The 22,354-nt window shown below is 48.2% G+C and overlaps 1 non-coding gene and 1 pseudogene across 1 annotated transcript; both read right to left on the reverse strand.

The window, feature by feature from the left end:
- Positions 1-5,521: 5,521 nt before the first annotated feature.
- trnak-uuu (transfer RNA lysine (anticodon UUU)) lies at positions 5,522-5,594 on the reverse strand. The gene has a single exon. It is a non-coding gene; the product is annotated as a tRNA-Lys (tRNA).
- A 10,973-nt stretch (positions 5,595-16,567) lies between these two features.
- The window catches only part of LOC140468646 (oxysterol-binding protein 1-like), a 53,159-nt pseudogene continuing 47,372 nt past the window's right edge, over positions 16,568-22,354 (reverse strand).

The following is a 22,354-nucleotide window of genomic DNA, read 5'->3' on the forward strand; positions in this document are numbered from 1 at the left end:
ATGGACGGGTTGGACCGAAGGGTCTGTTTCCATGCCGTACATCTCTTTGACTCTATGACTCTAAGGTCACAAATTGCTCGTGAAAAACAACACCTCTGGCAGCAGCTATCCAGAGAAAACACGGTTAATGTTTCCAGCCCAGTCAGACTTCTTCACAAATCAGAACAAATTGCTCTCGAAAAACAGCTCCACCTTCCAAATGGCTGCAAACCAGAAAGTCTGAAGGAAAACGCGTGACGTCTATGTGCCGCCGTTGGTCTGGGCTGGACAAAGTCAACAATCACACCACGCTGGGTTGGTGTCCAACAGGTTTATATGAATCCACAGGAAGGACAGCAAGAGAACTGAAGAAGGAGTGAGGCCCCGAAAGATTCTGGTTTCAAATCGAGTAAAACACAGGCACTGGCGTTTCACAGGTTTGCACAGCTGGCTGTCCCGGTTCCATAGTGCAGTGGTTAACGCATCTGCTTGCTCTGAGTTCCCGTGGCGGGGGAACCATTGCGTTTTGGACCACGTTGACATGAAATCAGTTGGGAAATTGTGATTTGTTTGCAGGCGGTAACTCTAATGTGAACCAAGTATCCAACACGCTGAATCGAGAGATGGACTTGTCACACCGCTCTCACGTCAATTCCTTCTTCAATGACGCATTGAGTATGAATGTTCGCTTGTTCTGATGTAGCTGGTAATGACTTGGATGAAGCTTTTGTTAGACCATATTTAGAGCACTGTGTGGAGGTTTCGGCACCACTCTATCGTGAGGCGCTGCAGGCGAAGCAAAGGGTGTTTATCAGGATATAGTCTGCAGTGGTGTGCCTTATCTGTAAGGAGCAGGAGGACAGACTTGGATTGTTCTTTGTCGGAGCTGCTGGCCGACCTGATCGAACTCTATACAATGAAGAGTGGCATTGATACAGTGGAGTGTCTGATTCTTTTTTCCCGAGGGTGGAAATGACAAATGTTACTGGACATATGTTTAAGGTGAGAGACAGAAAATTAAAACTGGGGTCTGCAAGGACAGCTATTTATATAGAAGCTTTAGTTGAGTTGAATGTGCTGCCAGTGCAAGTGGTAGAAGCACACACTATAGCAACGATTAAGAAGCACATGACGAGGCAGGGAATAGGGATACCGTGTGTAGGCAGGTAGGGTGAGTTTCAAATGTCATCATGTTTGGCTCAAGGATGGTGGGCCGAAGGGCCTGTTGCTGTGCTCTCGTGTTGCGTGAGTAGGATATCAGTGGTTAATGCGTTCAAAGCTGAAGTAAAAAGAATTTTGATAGCCAACATTGTTGGCAATGAGATTAGACATTGTGCACTCAATGGGAAAATGGTGGGGAGTGTTGCTGAACAAATGTACCTTGCAGTGCAGGCTTCTTGTTCCTTGAAGGTTGAGCAGCAGGTAGTTAGGATAGTCAAGAAGGCGTTTGCTATGCTTGCCTTTGTTGTTCAGAGTGTTGAGTATAGGAGTTGGGAGGTCATGTTGTACAGCTGTACGTGATATTGGTTCGGCCACTTTTGGAACGTTTTGTGCAAATCAGGTTTCCCTCCTGTCGGAAGAATGCAATGAACCTTGAAAGGGCTCAGAAAAGATTTGCAAGAACGTGGCCTGGGTTCGAGGGTTTGAGCTGCAAGAAGAGGCTGAAAAGGCTGGAGCTGTTTTCTCTGGAGCGTCGGACACTGGGGGGAGGGTGACCTCACAGAGGTTTATAAAATCATGAGGGGCATGGATAGGGCAAATAGATAAGGTCTTTTCCCTGGGTTGGGGGCATCCAGAGCTAAAGGACATAAAATTAGGTGAAAAGGGCAAGGTTTAAAAAGGACCTGAGGAACATTTTTCTTTCACGCAGAGGATGGTGCGTCTATGAGAAGGAGTTGCCAGAGCAAGTGGTTACATTATTACATTATTTAAAAGGCATTGTGATGGGTGCATGGACAGGAAGGGTTTAGAGGGATACGGTCCACGCGCTGGCAAGTAGGATGAGATTAATTTATGATATCGAGTCAGAATGAACTTGTTGGACCGAAGGGTCTGATTCCATCCTGTACAAAGCCGTGAACCCATGACACTAACAATTTGCTCGACTCAGTACATAAATGTTTCAGCTGGAATGACCATGATCTTGCTTTTCTTAAGTCTGGGAAAATTTGAAAGGCTTTGAAAACACAACCATAACCGAAACCTAAACCAAGGACACTCAGAGACGGATCAGGAAGGCGGGACTCTCTCTCTCTCTCGCAGATCTGAAAGGATCACATTTCGATCTTCGTCAGTGTCTAATCTGTTCAGAAAAAAAAAATAAGTAGTTCATTTTGGAAGGGATAAGAAAAACATGATTAATTAAAAGGCAAAAACTGGCTTGAGGGAAGTGGGGTGAAGGCTGTACTCATTGTACGGATCAACCATACAATTCTTGAATGGCAAGCGACCTGGAGGGGCCAAATGGCCTGCTCATGTTCCTATTTCTTATGACTTTGCACCCTATGGCCTAGTGACTCATTGGTCAGCACTGCTGCCTCACTGTGCCAAGGATCCGCGTTCAATTACAGTCTCAGGCGATTATCTGTGTGGAGTTTGCACATTCTCCCTGAGTCTGCACAGGTTTCCTCCCACAATCCGAAGATTGTCAATTGGCTATGATAAATTTCACGTCGTGTGCAGGTGAGGTGCATTCGTCTGGGGTAACGGTAGAATAATAGGGTAGGGGGATGAGTCTGTGTGGTTTACTCTTGGAGGGTCGGTGTGAACCTGTTTTGGCCAAAGGGCCTGTTTCCGCACCGGTGCGGTTCCATAATTCTATTGTATGACACGAAAGTACAAAGAAATCCCTCTCAAACTCTTCAGAAAGAAACACTTGACCCGAAGGGGGTAACTCTCATTTCTCTCCACATATCCCAGCAATTTCTGATGTTGTTTCTGATTGCCATCATCTGCACTTCTTTTGGCTTTGATCCACTCGATCCAGCGTGTTTCTGTAACACAGCCTTTTCCACACACTCTTACACCGAACAAAATAGCACTTCAACTCTCTCAACTAAATATGACGGAAGGAATTGAAACATTTTAACCTGGTCGGGGGCCTTATGTGGACGTTATTAAGAATGAGTTCGAGCTCAGCTGGCCTGCTGTTTTGTCTTTGGAGAATTGAAACGAATCAGGTTTCAACTCCATTTCCCAAATAAAAGCAAATTACTGCGGACGCTGGAACTGAAGCCAAAAGAGCAAATGCTGGAAAATCTCAGCAGGTCTGGCAGCATCTGTAAGGAGAGAAAAGAGCTGACGTTAGCTCCTTGCAGATGCTGCCAGACCTGCTGAGATTTTCCAGCATTTACTCTTTTGGTTCCAGTTCCAGCGTCCGCAGTAATTTGCTTTTATCCAGTGTTTAACCCACTGCCACCTCTTTTCCAGGAATGCCTATCCTGAAGGAGTACTGCTCTTCTCTCTGACAGGATTTTCGTTTGTCTCTCTCTCTCTCCCTCTGTCCACCTTCACTGCTTTCCTTTTCTCTCTCAGTGTTAGACAAGGTATTTATTAAGGCTCGCTTCCACAGCCATATTTCCTTCCTTAGTGACTGACTTCGGAGCTTTGACAAAGGGTCAGTCTGACTCGAAACGCCAGCTCTTTTCTCTGCTTACAGGATGCTGCCAGAACTGGCTGAGACTTTTCATGTTCCGAATGGCTGCAACAAAACGTCTCAAACAAAACGCATGACGTTTATGCGCCGCTGTTGGACTGGGCTGGACAAAGTCAAAAATCACAGCACACTGGGTTATTGTCCAACAGGTATATATTAGAACCCACAGGAAGGACAGTGAGCGAAGTGAAGAAGGGGCGTTACTCAAAAACTGTCTGGTTCTAAATCAACTCCAATACAGACACCAGTTTTCGGGAGGCGAGTAGACACGTGGCCTTTGGTTTCCCCCCACCACCCCCCCCCCAACCCCCCACCCCCACCCCCAGTGTAGTGGTCATCATGTCGGCTTTACACGCAGAAGGTCCTGGGTTTGAACGAACGCCAGTAGAACCATGGAGTTTTGGTGCACTTGGACTGAAATGGGTTGGGAAATTGTGAGAACGTGCATGTTGCCATTCAGGTATGAACCAAAAACCCAACGTGCTGAATCGAAATATTGACATATCATGCAGAGGCCCGAGGTCACCAGGCAGTGAGACAGTCTGAGAGGTGTACGGTACCGAAATAGACCCTTTCGTCCAACTCATCCACACTGGCCAGATATCCTTCGCTAATTTAGCCCCCTTTCTCCACACTTTACCCTCAAAACCCTTCCTGTTCATACAGCCATGTGAAAGCCTTTGAATTGTTGTAAATTGTACCAGCCTCCACCACTTCCTCTGGCAGCTCATTTCATATGCGCACCACCCTCTATGTGAAAACGTGGCCGCTTACGTCCCTTGTAAATTTTTCCCCCTCCCCCTGAACTTATGACTTCCAGTTCTGGACTCCCACACCAGAGGGAAAAGACCTTGTCTACTTACCTGTGTGATGGTTTTGTTTGTTTGAAAACTCAACAAAAGAAAACGGGAGAGCAAGACAGAGAGAGACTGAACTCCCCCAGACACTCATTGAATTGAATTGAAATGGTCTTAATTCCGCGATTATCACATTTTATCCCCCAGGCCTATACACTTCTCACTTCACTCTGACATCAGAATGCCGGCTTTGGAGGGAGTTTCTGATTTAAGGTATTAATTTCTTCCTCGGGGAGTCCTGCGTCCCACATCCTGAGCGTTAACCTGCATGCGTCACAATCCCAGGGCCCTGGTTACTTTAACCCCAGGCTTCAAACCTGTTTTAAAATTGACAGGGCCGCAGTCTGACTGGACCCAGTTAACCAGAAGCCCCTACAAACCCAGGCCCCACCTCCCCAAGAGGAGATGAAACCTCGGGATAATAAACAGACCACCACTCACCTGGGCCCCAAGAATCACTTGACCCGAAGGGGTAACTGATTTCTCTCCACAGATGCTGCCAGAGTTACTCAGCTTTTCCAGCGATGTTGTTTCTGATTGCCATCATCCTCACTTCTTTCGGCTTTTATCTACTCTGGTAAAAACAATGACTGCAGATGCTGGAAACCAGATTCTGGATTAGTGGTGCTGGAAGAGCACAGCAGGTCAGGCAGCATCCAAGTAGCTTCGATATCGACGTTTCGGGCAAAAGCCTTTCATCAGGAATAAGGGCTTTTGCCCGAAACGTCGATTTCGAAGCTACCTGGATTTTATCCAGAATTTTATCTAATCTGTCTAGCGTGTTTCTGGAATACAGCCATTTCCAAACACTCTCCACAGTCCAAGACCAAAAATAACATTTCAATTCTCCGAAATAAGTACTACAGAAGGAATTGAAACATTTTAACCTGTGGGAGTGAACGTCACTAAGAATGAGTTGGAGCTCAGCTGGTCTGCTGTTTTGTCTTTCGAGACTTGAAACAAATCAACTTTAAACCTGTCACGCATTGATTGTTTGTTCACGGAACACGGAAATTCGATTTAAAAGCAACGCCCGAACAGGGACTTGAACCCTGGACCCTCAGATTAAAAGTCTGATGCTCTACCGACTGAGCTATCCGGGCTCTGCGAATTTGTGGAGTGCAGTGACACACAGTGGTAAAAAGGGAATATTGCATTGAATCACTTCATAGCTGAAAATGTGTTGCTGGGAAAACGCAGCAGGTCAGGCAGAAGGAAATTATGCCCGAAACGTCGATTCTCCTGTTCCTTGGATGCTGCCTGACCTGCTGCGTTTTTCCAGCAACACATTTTCTGCTCTGATCGCCACCATCTGCAGTCCTCACTTTCTCCTTTTGACTCACTTCATGCCTCCGAGCAGAGCGCTTTCGGGAACATCTCCGGGACACCCGCACCAATCAACCACACCGCCCTGTGGCCCAACATTTCAACTCCCCCTCCCACTCTGCCGAGGACATGGAGGTCCTGGGCCTCCTTCACCGCCGCTCCCTCACCACCAGACGCCTGGAGGAAGAACGCCTCATCTTCCGCCTCGGAACACTTCAACCCCAGGGCATCAATGTGGACTTCAACAGTTTCCTCATTTCCCCTTCCCCCACCTCATCCTAGTTTCAAACTTCCAGCTCAACACTGTCCCCATGACTTGTCCGACCTGCCTATCTTCTTTTCCACCTATCCACTCCACCCTCTACTCTCTGACCTATCACCTTCATCTCCTCCCCCACTCACCCATTGTACTCTATGCTACTTTCTCCCCACCCCCATTCTCCTCTAGCTTATCTCTCCACGCTTCAGGCTCACTGCCTTTAATCCTGATGATGGTCTTTTGCCCGATATGTCGATTTTGCTGCTCCTTGGATGCTGCCTGAACTGCTGTGCTCTTCCAGCACCACTAATCCAGAATCTGGTTTTCAGCATCTGCAGTCATTGGTTTGTCGCACCGAGTTCCTTTCTCACCTCTTACCCCTACTCCCACAACGGTTAATGTTTCCAGCCCAGTGAGACTTCGTCAAAAATCGCAAATTGCAATTCACTACAACTCGCTCTCGGAAAAAAAACCTCAATTTTCCAAATGGCTGCAACAGAATATCTCAAGCAAAACACATTGAGGTGTAAGCGCCGCTGTTGGACTGGGCTGGACAAAGTTAAAAATCACACTACACCGGGTTATTGTCCAACAGGTTTAATTGAAACCGCAGGAAGGACACGGTTTGGGAAACTGTGATAACTTGTACGTTGCCATTCAAATGTGAATCAAAAGTCCAACGCGCTGAATCGAAATATTGACATATCATACAGAGGCCCGAGTTCACCAGGCAGTGAGACAGTCTGAGAGGTGTCCGGCACCGAAATAGACCCTTTCGTCCAACTTATCCATACTGACCAGATATCCTTCGCTAATTAAGCCCCACTTCTCCACACTTTACCCATATCCCTCTAAACCTTTCCTGTTCATATACCCATCCAAACGCCTCTTAAATGTTGCAATTGTACCAGCCTCCACCACATCCTCTGGCAGCTCATTCCATACACGTACCACCCTCTGCATGAAAAAGTTGCCCCTTAGGTCTCTTTTGTATCTTTCCCCTCTCATCCGAAACCCATGCCCCTTTTCATCTCCCTCTGTGTCCTATATTGCATTAAGCCCCCACCCCCTGAACTTTCGATAAAGTCGTACCGGCCCGTGACTGTATCGCCCACCCCCAACTTCATCGGCGCACAGCAAGATCCCAGTCGCAAAATCTCTGGCACCATACGCCCAGGAAGAGGACGTTCGGCTCATCGTGCCTACCCTCTCCACCCCGTGAAATGATGTGGGGCCTCAGGATTTGCCCCCGAATGGCCCTCATTAAATCCCATTTCCCGGGGAGACCTCTCCTCCCTGCTACCCCATCCTGCCCCCACACAGTGAGTGCATGCAGAGACCGACCATGGCGATGCACAGCAAGATCCCAGTCTGCTGCCATTCACTGTCGCTCCCAAACTCTCTGACAAAAAAGCATTATATGACCCTCTCCCCCACAGTTTGTCCCTTTCCCCAAATACTCTCCACCCATTATCTCCCCCTGGATGTTCTGTCTGTCCCCAGTTTCACAGGCCCCGCCAAATCTTCCCCTCCTCCCATGCCCTCCTGTCTAATTGCCCCCTCCTGGTGTAGCCTTATTCCCCTCCACACACTGATCTCCCCATAGATCCCCCTTCCATATTTGATGTCCCCCAACCTGTAGCCTCCACTATTTTGCATCTCTCAATTTTGCCCCCCAGTCAAATTGTACACTTCCAGAATTACCCCAACAATTTTGCCCCCTGCCAATTGTGCCCAGAACTGGGGTAGCCAAAATAGTTGGGGGAGACAAGAACATAATTGCCCTCATTTTGTCCCCCTCCATTTTAATGCCCTCCCCAGGTTTTAAACCTGCACGGTGGCCCAGTGGTTAGCACTGCTGCCTCACGGCGCCAGAGACCCGGGTTCAATTCCCACCTCAGGCGACTGACTGTGTGGAGTTTGCACATTCTCCCCGTGTCTGTGTGGGTTTCCTCCGGGTGCTCCGGTTTCCTCCCACACTCCAAAGATGTGCAGGTTAGGTGAATTGGCCATGCTAAATTGCCCGTAGTGTGAGGTAAGGGGTAGATGTAGGGGTATGGGTGGGTTGCGCTTCGGCGGGTCGGTGTGGACTTGTTGGGCCGAAGGGCCTGTTTCCACACTATAAGTAATCTAATCTAATCTAAAATTAAGCAACATGTGACCCCCCCATCCCCATTTCCCAGCCTCTGCCCACCCCTAGGATTTCTGTCACCACCAAACTCTTGCACATCTCCCCCAAACATTTTGGTCCCCACCTTATCCTGGTCCAATTGCCACTTCCCCAAAATTACCCCTCTTCAATTCCACTCTGCCTCCTATTCACTGGTTATCAAATCCCCCTCTGTGTCTCCATCATGTACAAAAACTCCCCCTCATCACCACCCCATCCCCCCTAAGCCCTGGCCCCTGAGCTGAAGGCAGTGGGGGAAGAGGATGTATGCACACTTACTGACTGGCCTTTCAACTGTGTGTGTCTTCATGCACAGCAAGATCCCAGGCTTTCACCTGGACTCCTCCACCCCTAGTTGAGTGAGAAAGGCACTTTATCTCCCCACCCCTCAGCCCCATCCACCAGTTGGACAACAATGGGAGACACAGGGAACAGCAAGATCCCACTGTGCTGACAGTGTGTGCAACACTCAGTGGCACTGAGTCCAATTTTACCCCATGGACAGGAAAAGTGGAACAGTTAGGGAGGTAGGGAGGGACGGACAGATAGGGTAGGGGGAAAGAATGTGAGCTAGATGAGGGACAGACAGGGAGGGACAGACACGAGAGAGACAGACAGACAGATGGACAGTCATAGGAAGAGAGAAAACTGCTGAGTGAGAGGGACAGAAGGAGAGGCAGAGTGTGAAACCTGAGTGTGAAAGAGAGAGGGCACGAGAAACACCCAGAAAGAGACAACAGCGGACAGAGAAAGACCCCAGGGAATGAAAGAGGTACACAGACTCCCAGGGACGTAATTGGAGTAAAGACAAGTGGATGAGAAAGGGCAGCCATTGAGAGAGAGAGAGAGAGAGAGAGAGAGAGAGAGAGAGAGAGAGACAGAGACAGAGAGACAGAGCTACAACAGACAGCTAGTGAAGGTGGGGGTGATAGTATTAGACAGATAGAATGATCCTCAGCCAGGAATCGCAAGATCCCCCAGGGCTGATGGAGAGAGAGAGAAGGTTGTAAGGAGGAATGAGCAGGGAGGTTGGAGATTGCACAATTAAACACTTCCAAGAAAGGGGGAGGATCCAGAGAGTTGAAGGAAGAGAATCTACAGGGGAATGTGAACAGGACGGAGATGGGAATGACAGGGATTGAAAGAAAGATGTGGGACATACAAAGAGAGAGAGAGCTGGGAACACTGATGTAGAGGGTGGGAGCTGCAGTGAGAGAAGGAGATCGTGACATCTGTGGGATCAGACTATGCAGCAGCTCCCTCTCAATCTTCTTGTTCCTTTATTCACCCCTCAACAGCCCAGAACTCACCGCTTGTGGTAACAATCCCAGAGACAGCCTGAACCATACAATGTGTGTGTGTGTATGTGTGCACAAATAAATAACAAAGGGAAAGTCTCTTTCCCTCTCTCTCCGGTTCCAGCTCTTCTGTGATAATTTCTCAGGGCAGAAGAATTTGGGTCCAGCTGTGTCTGCACCATCCCAAGTTTCAGCTCCCGGATCCATTCTCCGAATCGGTGGTTGGAGAGGTTGGGGATGTAGGGAGGGGCAGACAGAGAAATAAACATTGGATTGGAAAGCACAGCAAGATCCCACTGTTCTCTGCCCTCCACAATCTCAAACTTTATCCTGTGACACTGGTTCAGTTTAATTTTTGCATAATTAATGCATTGCATAACAATGCAGCAACAACAAAATAAAAAAAATTACCATAGAGCAATTTAACAGAGATTAGAATCATTAATAAACATGGACAGCAAGATCCCACAAGCAACAGTGCAACCACAGACAGTGCGTGTGTGTCACTGATACTGGTTAAGGGTTCAATTCTATCTCCAGGATGACACAGAGGGGCAAATTACAAACATTTCCCTCTTTCTCCTCTGTTCCCCCTTCCTCTTTCTTGTTCTGCCCCCCCCTCACACTCTCATTCTGTTTCCCCTTTCGCTCTCTATCCATCTGTCATATCTCTCCCTGTCTGTCTGTCTCTGATTTAATCCAGTACACTGTAATCATTATTCCCTCCACCACTTAAAATAACAACGTGTGGGATGGCTTTGTTTGTTTGAAAACACAACATAAGAAAACAGGAGATAAAAACAGAGAGGGACCAAACTCCCCCAGACACTCAGTGAATTGAATTGAAACATCCAGCCTGTGTCTTATTTCCACGATTATCACATTTTATCCCCCGGGCCTATACATTTCTCACTTTACTCTGACATTAGAATGAAACTTTGGAGAGAGTTTCTCATTTAAGGTATTAATTCCCTCCTCGGGGAATCTCACCTCCCACATCCTGGGGGTTAACCTGTATGTGTCACAATCCCAGGGCTCTGGTTACTTTAACCCCAGGCTTCAAACCTGTTTTAAAATTGACAGGGCCACAGTCTGACTGGACTCCGTTAACCAGAAGCCCCTACAAACCCAACCCCATCTCCCCAAGAGGAGATGAAACCTCGGGATAATAAACAGACCACCACTCACCTGGGCCCCAACGGGTGCAGCCTGGCCAACAGGCCTCAGGTCTCATGCCCATGCTCCCCTTCTGGAAGTTATTCATGTCCAAGACTTTCTTGGCCCCAAGAAATAATTGGCCTCAATGAAATAATTGATACCAAGGAGAGAGTTACAGACGGGAATCAAATGGGTGGGTTCGGGGTGGTTTATATACGGAATAACAAATATTGGGAGAGCGTCTCTGCACTGTGATTTGTGTTAAATCCAGGCCAGGCCTCTTTCCCCAAGAACGCTGGGTGACTGTTTTGCTCTTTATGACAAACAGAAAGCCCTCAGCCCTCACATGATTACTTCACTGGAACTCTGTGCTCCAATGACAGGAAACAGCATCTGCTTGTATCCTCCTAAAGTGCACTACTCTTCCCTGTTTACTCCATTTGCAATTTGTGAGTCATCTGCACATTCTGATAATATGTCCTGTTAAATGGAGGTGGATGCAGAGTAAAGCTATTTCTATCCTGTCTGAATTAGTGACTCCAGAGACAGGTACAGCACGAGGAGGACACTCGATGGTGTTGGAGTCAAATATTTAAAGGACACACATTATCCAAGCAGACATTGAGTTAAACTCAGTTTAAACTTTCTCCATCACACAACTCATCCCACAGCACGCTCACCCCGACTAAAACACAGGCCTGAACTCTTGACCGTGGTACAATAGGGTCAATATATCATTGGCTCTACAGTCTCAACAGGAACTGAACTCTTCCACAAATGCAACACCAAGTTCTTTGTTTGATTCTCTCTGTTCTGTTCTGATTCTCTGTGAGATTCCTGGTTTTAAGCATCCACATGAACAGTGCCTCCTCTGATACTCCAATCATTTTGCCAGGAAGGCCAGCATACCATTAACCTTCCTCACTGCCTGCTGCACCGGCATGCCAACCTTCAGTGACTGTTCCCCCATGACACCCAGGTTTCATTGCACCACACCTTTTTAAAAAAACTGCCCCCATTCTGATTGTAATCCGACTTCCTGTTTGTGTGACAAAGTGGATGACTTCATGTTTATCCACATTATATTTGCATTGGCCAAGTATTTGCCCACTCAGCCAGTCTGTCCATGTCACCCTGCAGTCTCTTAGCATCCTTCTCCTAGCACCTGCTGCCACCCACCTTAGTATCATCTGCATGTTTTGAGAAATGGCATTTGCACGGTGGCACAGTGGTTAGCACTGCTGCCTCACAGCGCCAGAGACCCGTGTTCAATTCCCGCCTCGGGCGACTGACTGTGTGGAGTTTGCACGTTCTCCCTGTGTCTGCGTGGGTTTCCTCTGGGTGCTCCGGTTTCCTCCCACAGTCCAAAGATGTGCAGGTCAGGGTGAATTGGCTATGCTAAATTGCCCGTAGTCTTAGGTAAGGGGTATGGGTGGGTTGCACTTCGGCGGGTCGGTGTGGACTTGTTGGGCCGAAGGGCCTGTTTCCACACTGTACTGTAATCTAATCTAATGTATATTGTGAACAGCGGGGTGAGGGTGGGCAGCACTGAACCATGTGGTACCCCACTCATCACTGCCTGCTGCTCTGACAAGTACCCATTTATTCTAACTCTCTGCTTCCTGTCTGCCAACCACTTGTCTATCCACGTCATGACGGTACCCCCAGTACGATGAGCTTTAATGCTCCTTACTCATCTCTTGTGTGGGACCTTGCCAAAAGCCTTTTGAAAGTCCAGAGACAGAACATCCACCAATTCACCCTTGTCCACCCTCCTGGTCACATCCTGAAAACATGCCAGAAAATTTGTTAAGCATGGTTTCCCATTAGTGAACCCATGATGATAAGGATCGACCCTGTCCCTGCTTTCCAAATGCTCGGTGAATCCATCCTTAATACTTAACACCACACTGATGTCAGGTTAACTGGCCTATATTTTTTTCTCTCTCCCTCTTTTGAAGAGTGGGGTTACACTAGCCACACTCCAGTCCATTTGAACTTTTCCAGAGTATACAGAATGCTGGAAAATGATCACCAATATATCCGATATTTCCAGGGCCACTTGCTTAAGTACTCTGGGATACAGAGCATCATGCTATGGGGATTTATGGAGTTTTAATCCCAACAATTTCACCCACTTACTGACGAATAAGGATTTCCTTTGGCTCCTCCTTCAGGCTTCATCCTCTGTCCCCTAGCTATTCCTGAAGGTTATTCCTGACCTCCTCAGTAATGCCAGATCCAAAGTATTTCTCCAACTGGTCTGCCATCTCTTTGTTTGCCATTATCGATTCATCCGATTCTAACTGTCGGGGACCTACTTTTCACCAGTCTTTGTCTTTTCACATACCTATAGATATTTTTGCAGGTATGTTTTCTGCTAGAAGACACTCATAATATATTTACCCATTCTGAATTAAACCCTTTCTCCTCCTCTGCTGAATTTTACATTTCTCCCAGTTTTTTCTGACCAACCCATATTCATCTGTGTTGGCCTTAACACTAACCATTGTCTCAGAATTGTGTCTGAGTACCAGCCATCTTCAGCTGCTTCATCAATGACGTTCCCTTCGTCAGAAGGGGACACATTCACCAGTGCCTGCACGATGTTCAGCACCATTTGTTGGCGACACAGTGGTTCAGTGGTGCATCAGAGCTCCAGGGACCCGGGTTCAATTCCAGCCTCGGGTGACCGTCTGTGTGGAGTTTGCGCATTTTCCCCATGCCTGCGTGGGTTTCCTGCAGATGTTCTGGCTTTCTCCCGCAGTCCAAAGATGTGCAGGTTCGAGTGGATTGGCCATGGGAAATTGCCCCCCAGTGTGGTGGGCGGGCTAGCCAATGTGAAATGCAGGATTACAGGAATAGGGGCCGTAGTGGGGTGATAGCGCCAGGAGGTGACTGTGAACTTGATGGGATAAATGGCCTGCTTCAACACTTAGAGGGATTTATTCTATCCTTCATTTGTGACTCCTCAGATACTGATGCAGTCTATGTTCAAGCTTTGGCTGACAAGTGGCAAGTTACATTTGTACATCACAAATGACAGGCAATGACAATCACCAATAAGAGACAATGAAATCACCACTTATAGAGATGTACAGCATGGAGACACACCCTTCAGTCCAACACGTCTAGATATCCCAACCGAGTTAGCCCCCCTGCCCACACCTGGCCCATATCCCTCCAACCCCTTCCTATTCATATACCCACCCAAATGCCTCTTTAATGTTACAATTGTACCAGCCTCTACTATTTCCTCTGGCAGTTCATTCCATACCCGTACCACCCTCTGTGTGAAAAAGTTGCTACATGAGTCACTTTTATATCTTTCCCCTCTCACCCTAAACCTATGGCCTCTCGTTCTGGACTCCCTGCCCTCATCATCACTCTTTTGGACAGCACCTTGTATTTCTCACTGGATTTCACGATTCATTATTTCATGCTCGCTTTCACAAGGTGACCCAAAACATGGCAAGTTTTAAAAAAAAACAGATTTTATGTCGCATCTTAATTGGGAGGTAGAGACAGAGTCATACAGCATGGAAACAGACCTTTCTGTTCAACCAGCCCATGTTCCTAAACTAGTGCAGGCCCGGATGGAATTTCACATTGGCCCCAACGTCCCATACTTCCTGTGGGAACCTGTACCCCACAACCTGAGCCAGCCCCGGAGTTTTAGTTTGTCCCTTTGTGGGACATTAAATGGCTGGCACTGAGTTGACTGTCCACCTCTTTTCCCTCATCCACTGCCCAGACACGCCTTGTCGTGCCCATTTGCAACCAGGTGGTGGGGATCCCCAGTGGTTGGTTCTCTACATGGGAGTCCTCCCCCTTTCTCTCAGAGATCTGGGGCAGAGGCTGCTGCAGACAGTAGTCCCCTGCAACCGCAGATTGCGGTGGTTCACGGAATCCAAGCTCAACTGCTTGTTCTGTGGTGCTGAGGAGTCCATGGACCGTGTATGTATTAGTCTTACACTCCCCTTAAAAACCTTCTCCTGTGTTTTTGGTTGCACTTCAGTGCCACGCTCCTTGTCTTTGGGCACTCAGTGTGGAGGGCAAGTCAGAGGATCGCCTTGTGGGTCTACCATAAGCAGGTCCAGGCCACAGAAGGGGTCGTCAGGGCTGATTGCCTGCCCCTCTTCTGCAGTTATGTCAGATCCTGGGTGTCCCGGGAGGAGCATGTGGTTTCCACCAACAGCCTCGAGATTCTCAGGGAAAGGTGGGCACCACAGGGAGTGGAATGCATTCGTTCCTCCTCCAACTCCATTTTGATTTAATCCCTGCTCTCCTTCACTGTTTGATCATACAGCATGGGCCTTCGAGAAGGGCACTGCTGGTCACTGGCCATTCCCATGTTTCCTTTCTTCCTGCTGCTGGGTCTATATCCATCCAAGCTTTCTACGCCACAGTTTTTTTCAAGATGTCTTCTTTACATCATACCAGCATCTGCATCCACCACTTAACAGTCATAGAGAATGCACAGCACAGAAACAGACCATTCAGCTCAACTCATCCATGCTAACCAGATATCCTCAATTAATCTGGTCCCATTTGCCAGCATTTGGACCATAATCCCTCCAAAGCCTTCCTATTCATATACCAATTCAGAAGTCTTTCAAATGCTGTCACTTTACCAGCCTCCACCCCTTCCTCTGGCAGCTCATTCCAGACATGCTCCACCCTAGACATGAAAAGGTAGCCTCTTCGGTCCCTTTTCCATCTTTCCCCTCTCACCCTAAAACCTGTGCCCCCTAGTTCTGGACTTCCCCACCCCAGGGAAAATACCTTGTCAACTTACTCAAACCATTCCCCACCTACTTTTATAAACTTCTATAAAGTCACCCCACAGCCTCCAAAACTCCATGGGAAAAAAGGCGCCAGCCTATTCAGGCTCCACTACAACTCAAACCCTCCAACCCTGGCAACATCTTTTTCCGACCTGAGCAATTTCCCAATATTCTTCCTGTCAGAGGGAGACCAAAATTTCACAAAGTATTCTAAAAGTGGCCAAACCATGCCCTGTACAGCTGTGACATGACCTCCAAACTCATCTTTGCAATGTTCTGACCAATAAAGGAAAGCATACCAAACACCTTGTTCACTTCTCTACCTACCTGTGACTCCACTTGCAAAGAACTAGGAACTGTCACAAGAAGGACTCTTTATTCAACAAAGCATCCAAGGCCTTTTGGCCCATCTGATCTGTCTAATGAGGGCACAAATGTTGGCTCTGCAAAGGTTCTGGCATCTTCCATCTATTCTGTAATTGATTGTCTGCCTACGGTACGAGCGATGCATAAGTTATCAACATGGATGCTGTCATCCACGGCTCTGCTCCACTGGCAGGAACAGGCATATTAACATCAATAAAACATTTCCAGCACAAACACTTATCAGAGCAAGGATCGAACAGTAAAATGTGAAGCCACCAGACTGAAGGACTTCTCAAATGACCAGAGAACAACTCAGTTTCAAATCAAAAACTAATTTCTCATTATTGCACCGTTAACACGTGACATTTTCTGAGCGAAAGCACTAATTGTTCCGGTTGACTGTTCCCTCATGAGCCTTGCCGGTTAATCAGATAACAATTAATAGCATCGAAGTGTTCTTTCTTGCAGCTGACTGTAAAAACAAGCATCAAAACAAAAAAAAAGCCCAATTTATTGTCAACGTATGAACCCGGCGTCTGGTGACGGTGATTAAGGTGCAGCAGAAGATGCTCGAGACAGGAGGAACAACATCATGTGTTTGAACATTCTACTCGATTTGGAGCTTAGCAAAGAAAAATCCAAATGCACTTCTTTACCGTAATATTAATCAGGAATAAATGTTCAAGTTCGACACGTTCTCTCAAATGAGGAATTCAATAGGAAAATGATTCTGGTATTTATTTGTTTGAACAAGTTTGCACACGCAGTGACAAGATTCAAGAGCCACCCTGATCCGCCAACCCTCTCTCAAGGTCCCATACTCCCAAATGGGATCTAATATTGACATTCCAACATTGTTGGGCCCATTTAATACAGAGATGACGGGCAGCTGTGGCGGCATTCTGCAGTTCCACCAATTGTTAATGAAAGGACAGTGTTTTGATGAAGGACTGGAATCCCAAGGATTGAAAGGATTCCTCTTGCTGTCAGAGGCCCGGGACCAATCTCAGTTATCCTGTCCCGGAGAAATTAAAAATCATACAACACCAGGTTATAGTCCAACAAGCTTAATTGGAAATACCAGCTTTCGGAGCTCCACCCCTTCATCAGGACCGGCGCTCCAAAAGCAACTGCTTCCAATTAAACCTGTTGGACTATAACCTGGTGTTGTGTGACTTTTAACTTTGTACACCCCAGTCCAACACCGGCATCTCCAAATCATTTCTCCCAGAGAATGGGGAGGAATTGGGGAGGTGGTGTGGGGTGGAAGGAGGGACCAGTCTCCCACCACAGCCACCCACGGCACGGGCAATGTCACCCTTTCCCAGAGAAAGTGGGGGGGGGGTAAAGAATGTGAAGGGGTGGGCAACATGAGGCAGTCTCAAGGCACCCATCGGTCCCGGTGGGGAATGGCCCACCACTTCTCCTCACACCCCATCCCCCCCCCCCCATACAACCCCCTTGTGACAGTGTAAGTGCTAGGGTGAATGAAACAGTGCCACCCTATCCCCACCCCGTGACAACAGTGCCATCGCACTGACTCAGGATGCCCTCCGTCCCCTCACTACCCACCACCCCTAGACCACCCCCAAAGAGTTTTCCAGGCAACCAATCACTTTATTGAAATGCAGCCAAGTGTTGTAGTGTAGGAAAGGCGGCAGCAGCTGATTCACACACAGCAAGATCCCACAAACCCGCAACGCAATATGGACCCCTCCCCACTGTACCTTCCATGTCTCGCTTTCCCAATGACGGTGGGGGTCTGTGAACTTGGAGGCGCTGGGTTTGAGGGATAGTTCGTAGGAAGCTGGGTCCAATCGAGTGTGGGGGGTGGAGGAAGACAAAGACGAAGACAAAGGAGGCGGAGGAGGAGGAGGGAGGACGGAGGACAAGAGAAAACCCACACAAATGGCCCCCACCTCCACACCACATACCCCACTGCCTCCCCCTCCCCAGCCAAACCAAGACACTGCCTCGTGGTCAGCTTGCCCACCCATGTCCCTCATCCCAAAGACTCTGCAACCCCTCTCCAAAACCCAGGTAAAGTCCAACTCTACACAGGTAGTACCAGGGAAATTACAGCCAATTCCAGACAGATGATTCCAGGTGCCTGCTTTCCCCCCACTATTCCCAGCCCCACCAGCTCGCCTGCGTTTGCTCTTCCCTGCGAGAGGCAGCACACGCTCCACCAGCCCCCTTTCTACTTTTCCCATCCTCCCCACCCCCTGATGCCCAACCTGTCCACTCCCCGCCAGCACTGACCAGGCCCAAGAGGTGCTGAGTGGGGGAAGAGAAGTGTCTGCAATAAAATGTTGACAGATTGTAGTCTGTCTTTGTATAATAGACCAGGTGCTTTTTCCCCTTCCGTCCTTTGTTTTACAGACAACGCATGGAAGGGAGGTGGGGGCATGGAGCAGGGGAGGGGGGTGAATGGGGGTTGACTGAACATCTTCACTCCCACCCAGCAGAGACAAAGGCGATGTGAGAGGAGGGGGTTCAGTGGGTGGGTAAAGGCTGAGGGGATCATGAGGTGGGCGGCGAAGGACGAGTAACCCTTTCCCTGCACCGTCACCATCTCCCTCCCCTTCAGTCTCCAGGATCTTCCCGCTGGATCTCCCACGTCAGGACCCGCCATGGACAGAAGTGATCTCTCAGTTAGAGTCCGGGGGGCGGGGGGTGGTCAAGGCTAGGTGCCCTCTCTCTCTCTCTCTCTCTCTCTCACACACACACACTCACACACACACACATACACACTCCCCCCAGCACCAGGCAGAAGCAGGCACTGGGCTTCAGAAGATATCCGGGCAGAGGTGCCAGTCTTGTTTCTCTTTCGCCTCCCAGTAGCCCCCCTTGTAGACATGCACCAGCTCTTTGGTGTAAGGGTCCTCACGTCTCTCAAACCAGAGTGGGCGGTAGGAGGATTCTGCAGAATGCGTTTGTCCTGCAAATGTCAAAACAGGGAGGTCAGTCTTGCAGCCAGACGCTTCAATCCTTTCATTCCCAAGCTATCCATAATTCCCCCCCCCCACCCGAAACAATTTCGACACAAACTCCAATCCTCGATTGAATTCTCTCTCTGGCTCGTCTGTATCTAGTCAAAAGTAAAACCAACTCTTCCAGATCCTTTTAGCTGTGATACTGCGCAACAGAATGGTCTATGAAAATCTATTAGACCCGTGCATGAAAGGTCAATAAACATGGATTCTCACTGTCTGTTTAGGTCAGGCCCCTCCGTAAGCAAACACATGAATAGGAAAGGTGCAGAAGGATATGGGGCCAAGTGCAGGGAAACGGGATTGGCGTGGATGGACGTTCTGGTTGGCATGGACCAGTTAGGGCACAAGGGCCTGTCTCCATGTCTGTGACCCTTGTAAAAGATTCCTCAAATGTGGGAGTAGGTGTTAAAGATGCTGGTTTTATCACTGCCTGAGGTTTCCCAGTTACCTGGCATGAATGACATGTCTGGCAACATTCAGCCACATCCTTCCACAGTCCAGACCAGTGAAAACTAGTGAATCAGTGTGCCGCGTGCATGATGTGAGAGGTCAGGGACACTGATGGTGTCTCCGACTCCTATAGCTGTGGAAAGTGTGTACACAATCAGCTTCTGAAGGAGCATGTTGCAGCACTCAAGAAAGAACGAGGTGAACTCAGGCTCATCCGAGAGAACGAGAATTTTCTGAACAAGACCTTCATTACACCGAGCATGCAAGAAGAGAGAAGGTAGATGACAATGACCAAGGAAGAGATGATTCAAGCACAAGAGACCCCGGGGAAAGTACCTCTTGTGAACAGGTCGACTCTCTTGGAAACCGTCAAGACAGACGACACTGCCAGACCGAGGGGCAGACAGGTCTGCCAATCGAAAATTGGCATGGAGGCAGAGCCGACGAATCAGACCTCATGCAGAGCTGTGTTAATAGGAGACTCCATAGTGAGGAGGACTGAAAGGAGTTTCTGTGGCAACAGGCCGGATTTGAGGATGGTGTGTTGTCTTCCTGGGGCCAGATCCAGGATGTCACCGGCAGAGTACAGGGAATCCTCAAGGACGAAGGTGAAGAGCCAGAGGTGGTGGTCGGCACAAATGATGCCGGGAAGTAGAGGAGGGACATTCTACAGCGGGACTTCACAGAATTCGGAAGGCAGCTAAAAAGCAAGACTTCCAGGGTGGTTACCTCCGGTTTGCTCCCAGTTCCTCTGGCTGGAGAGGGCAGGATCAGGGACATAATAAGACTTGAGTGTGTGGCTGAGGAACTGGCGCAGGAAACAAGGATTTAAATTCTTGGATCACTGGGGTGTGTTTTGCGATAAGGATAAATTATACAAGAGGGACGGGTTCTGCATTAACGGGTGGGGGGACCAACATTCGGGCAGGCAAGTTTGCCACTGTAACACAAGTGTGTTTAAACTAAGTATGGGGGGGTGGGGGGGTACAAACTGGAAATTCAAGAAGGAAGTTAAAGGGAAAGTGAGAATGAGAGAAGTTAAGAAAGACAACAGAATCAACGGAGCAGAAAAGTCAAGAAGGGATCACACAGTATGGTCAAGTGGCATAGGGATTGATAGGAAAGCTGAGAGAAGTAACAAATTAAAAACATCATATATGAATGCAGGAAGCCTAAGAAATAAGGTGGACGAGCTTGAGGCTCAGTTGGAAATTGGAAGGTATGAGGTTGTGGGGATAACTGAGACATGGCTTCAAGTGGACAGGGCCTGGGAAATGAATATTCAAGGCTGTCTGTGCAATTGAAATGACAGAAGGGGTGGGGTGGCCCTGTTGGTGAGGAATGATACTCAGTCTCTTGAGAGGGGGGCATAGAATCAGGAGATGTAGAGTCAGTTTGGATAGAAAAACCATAATGGGAGTGATCTACAGGCCCCCAAACAGTAGTCTGGATATAGGGTGCAAGTTGAAGAAGGAGTTGAAACTGCCCTGTCGCAAAGGTATTACTACAGTTGTTACGGGGATTTCAACATGCAGTAGACTGGGGGAATCAGGATGGTAGTGGACCCCAAGAAAGGGAGTGTGTGGAGTGCCTCAGAGATGGATTCTGAGAACAGCTTGTACTGAAGCCGACCATGGTGAATGCAATTCTGGATCTGATTTTGTGCAACGAACCGACTTTGATCAGGGACCTCGAAGTAAAGGAACCATTAGGAAGTAGTGACCATAAGTTTTAAGCTGCAATTTGAGGGGGAGAAGGGACAATCAGAAGTGTCATTATTGGAGTTGAACAAAGGGAACTATGGAGCTATGAGGGAGGAGCTGGCCAAAGTTCAGTGGCTCATTACCTTAGCAGGGATGGCAGTGGAACGACAATGGCAGGTATTTCTGGATATAATGCAGAAGGTGCAGGATCAGTTCATTCCAAAGAGGATGAAAGATCTTAAGGGGAGGCAGGGACGGCCGTGGCTGACGAGGGAAGTTAAGGACTGTGTAAACATAAGAGAGAAAAATATAACATCACAAAGATGAGCAGGAAGCCGGAGGACTGGGAAATTAAACAGGAACAGAGGATTAACTAAACAGGCAATACTCAGAGAAAAGAAAAATGAGGTATGAAGGCAAACTGGCCAAAAATATAAAGGGAGGATAGTGAAAGTGTTTTATGTATGTGAAAAGAAAAAAAAAGGTTAAGACTAAAATTGGGCTTTTGAAGACAGAAATGGGTGACTTTATTACTGGGAACAAGGAAATTGCAGAAGAGTTGAATAGGTACTTCAGATTTGTTTTCACTGGGGAAGACACAAGCAATCTCCCAGATGTAATAGTGGCTGAAGGACCTAGGGTAATGGACAAACTGAAGGGAGGAATGTATATTCGGCAGGAAGTGTTGGATAGACTGTTAGGTCTGAAAGCAGACACTCACCTCCCCAGGACCCGATGGTCTGCATCCCAGGGTACTTGAGGAGGTGGCTCTAGAAATCGTGGACACCTTGGTAATTATTTTCCAACGTTCTACAGATTCAGGATCAGTTCCTGCGGATTGGAGGGTGGCTAATCTCATCCCACTTTTCAAGAAAGGAGGAACAGAGAAAACAGGGAACTATAGACCGGTTAGCCTGACATCCGTGGTGGGAAAGATGCTGGAGTCAATTTGAAAAGGTGAAGTTACGACTCATTTGGATAGCAACAACAGGATAGGTCAGAGTCAGCAATGGATTTACGAAGGGGAAATCGTGCTTGACTAATCTTAGCACTGCTGCCTCACAGCGCCAGGGACCCGGGTTCAATCCCCGCCTCAGGCGACTGACTGTGTGGAGTTTGCACGTTCTCCCCGCGTCTGCGTGGGTTTCCTCCGGGTGCTCCGGTTTCCTCCCACAGTCACAAAGATGTGCAGGTCAGGTGAATTGGCCATGCGAAATTGCCCGTAGTGTTAGGTAAAGGGGTAAATGTAGGGGAATGGGTGGGTTGCGCTTCGACGGGTCGGTGTGGACTTGTTGGGCCGAAGGGCCTGTTTCCACACCGTCAGTAATCTAATGTAAGTAATCTAATCTA

This window comes from Chiloscyllium punctatum, chromosome 47, assembly GCF_047496795.1.
Source record: "Chiloscyllium punctatum isolate Juve2018m chromosome 47, sChiPun1.3, whole genome shotgun sequence".
NCBI classification, from domain to species: domain Eukaryota; kingdom Metazoa; phylum Chordata; class Chondrichthyes; order Orectolobiformes; family Hemiscylliidae; genus Chiloscyllium; species Chiloscyllium punctatum.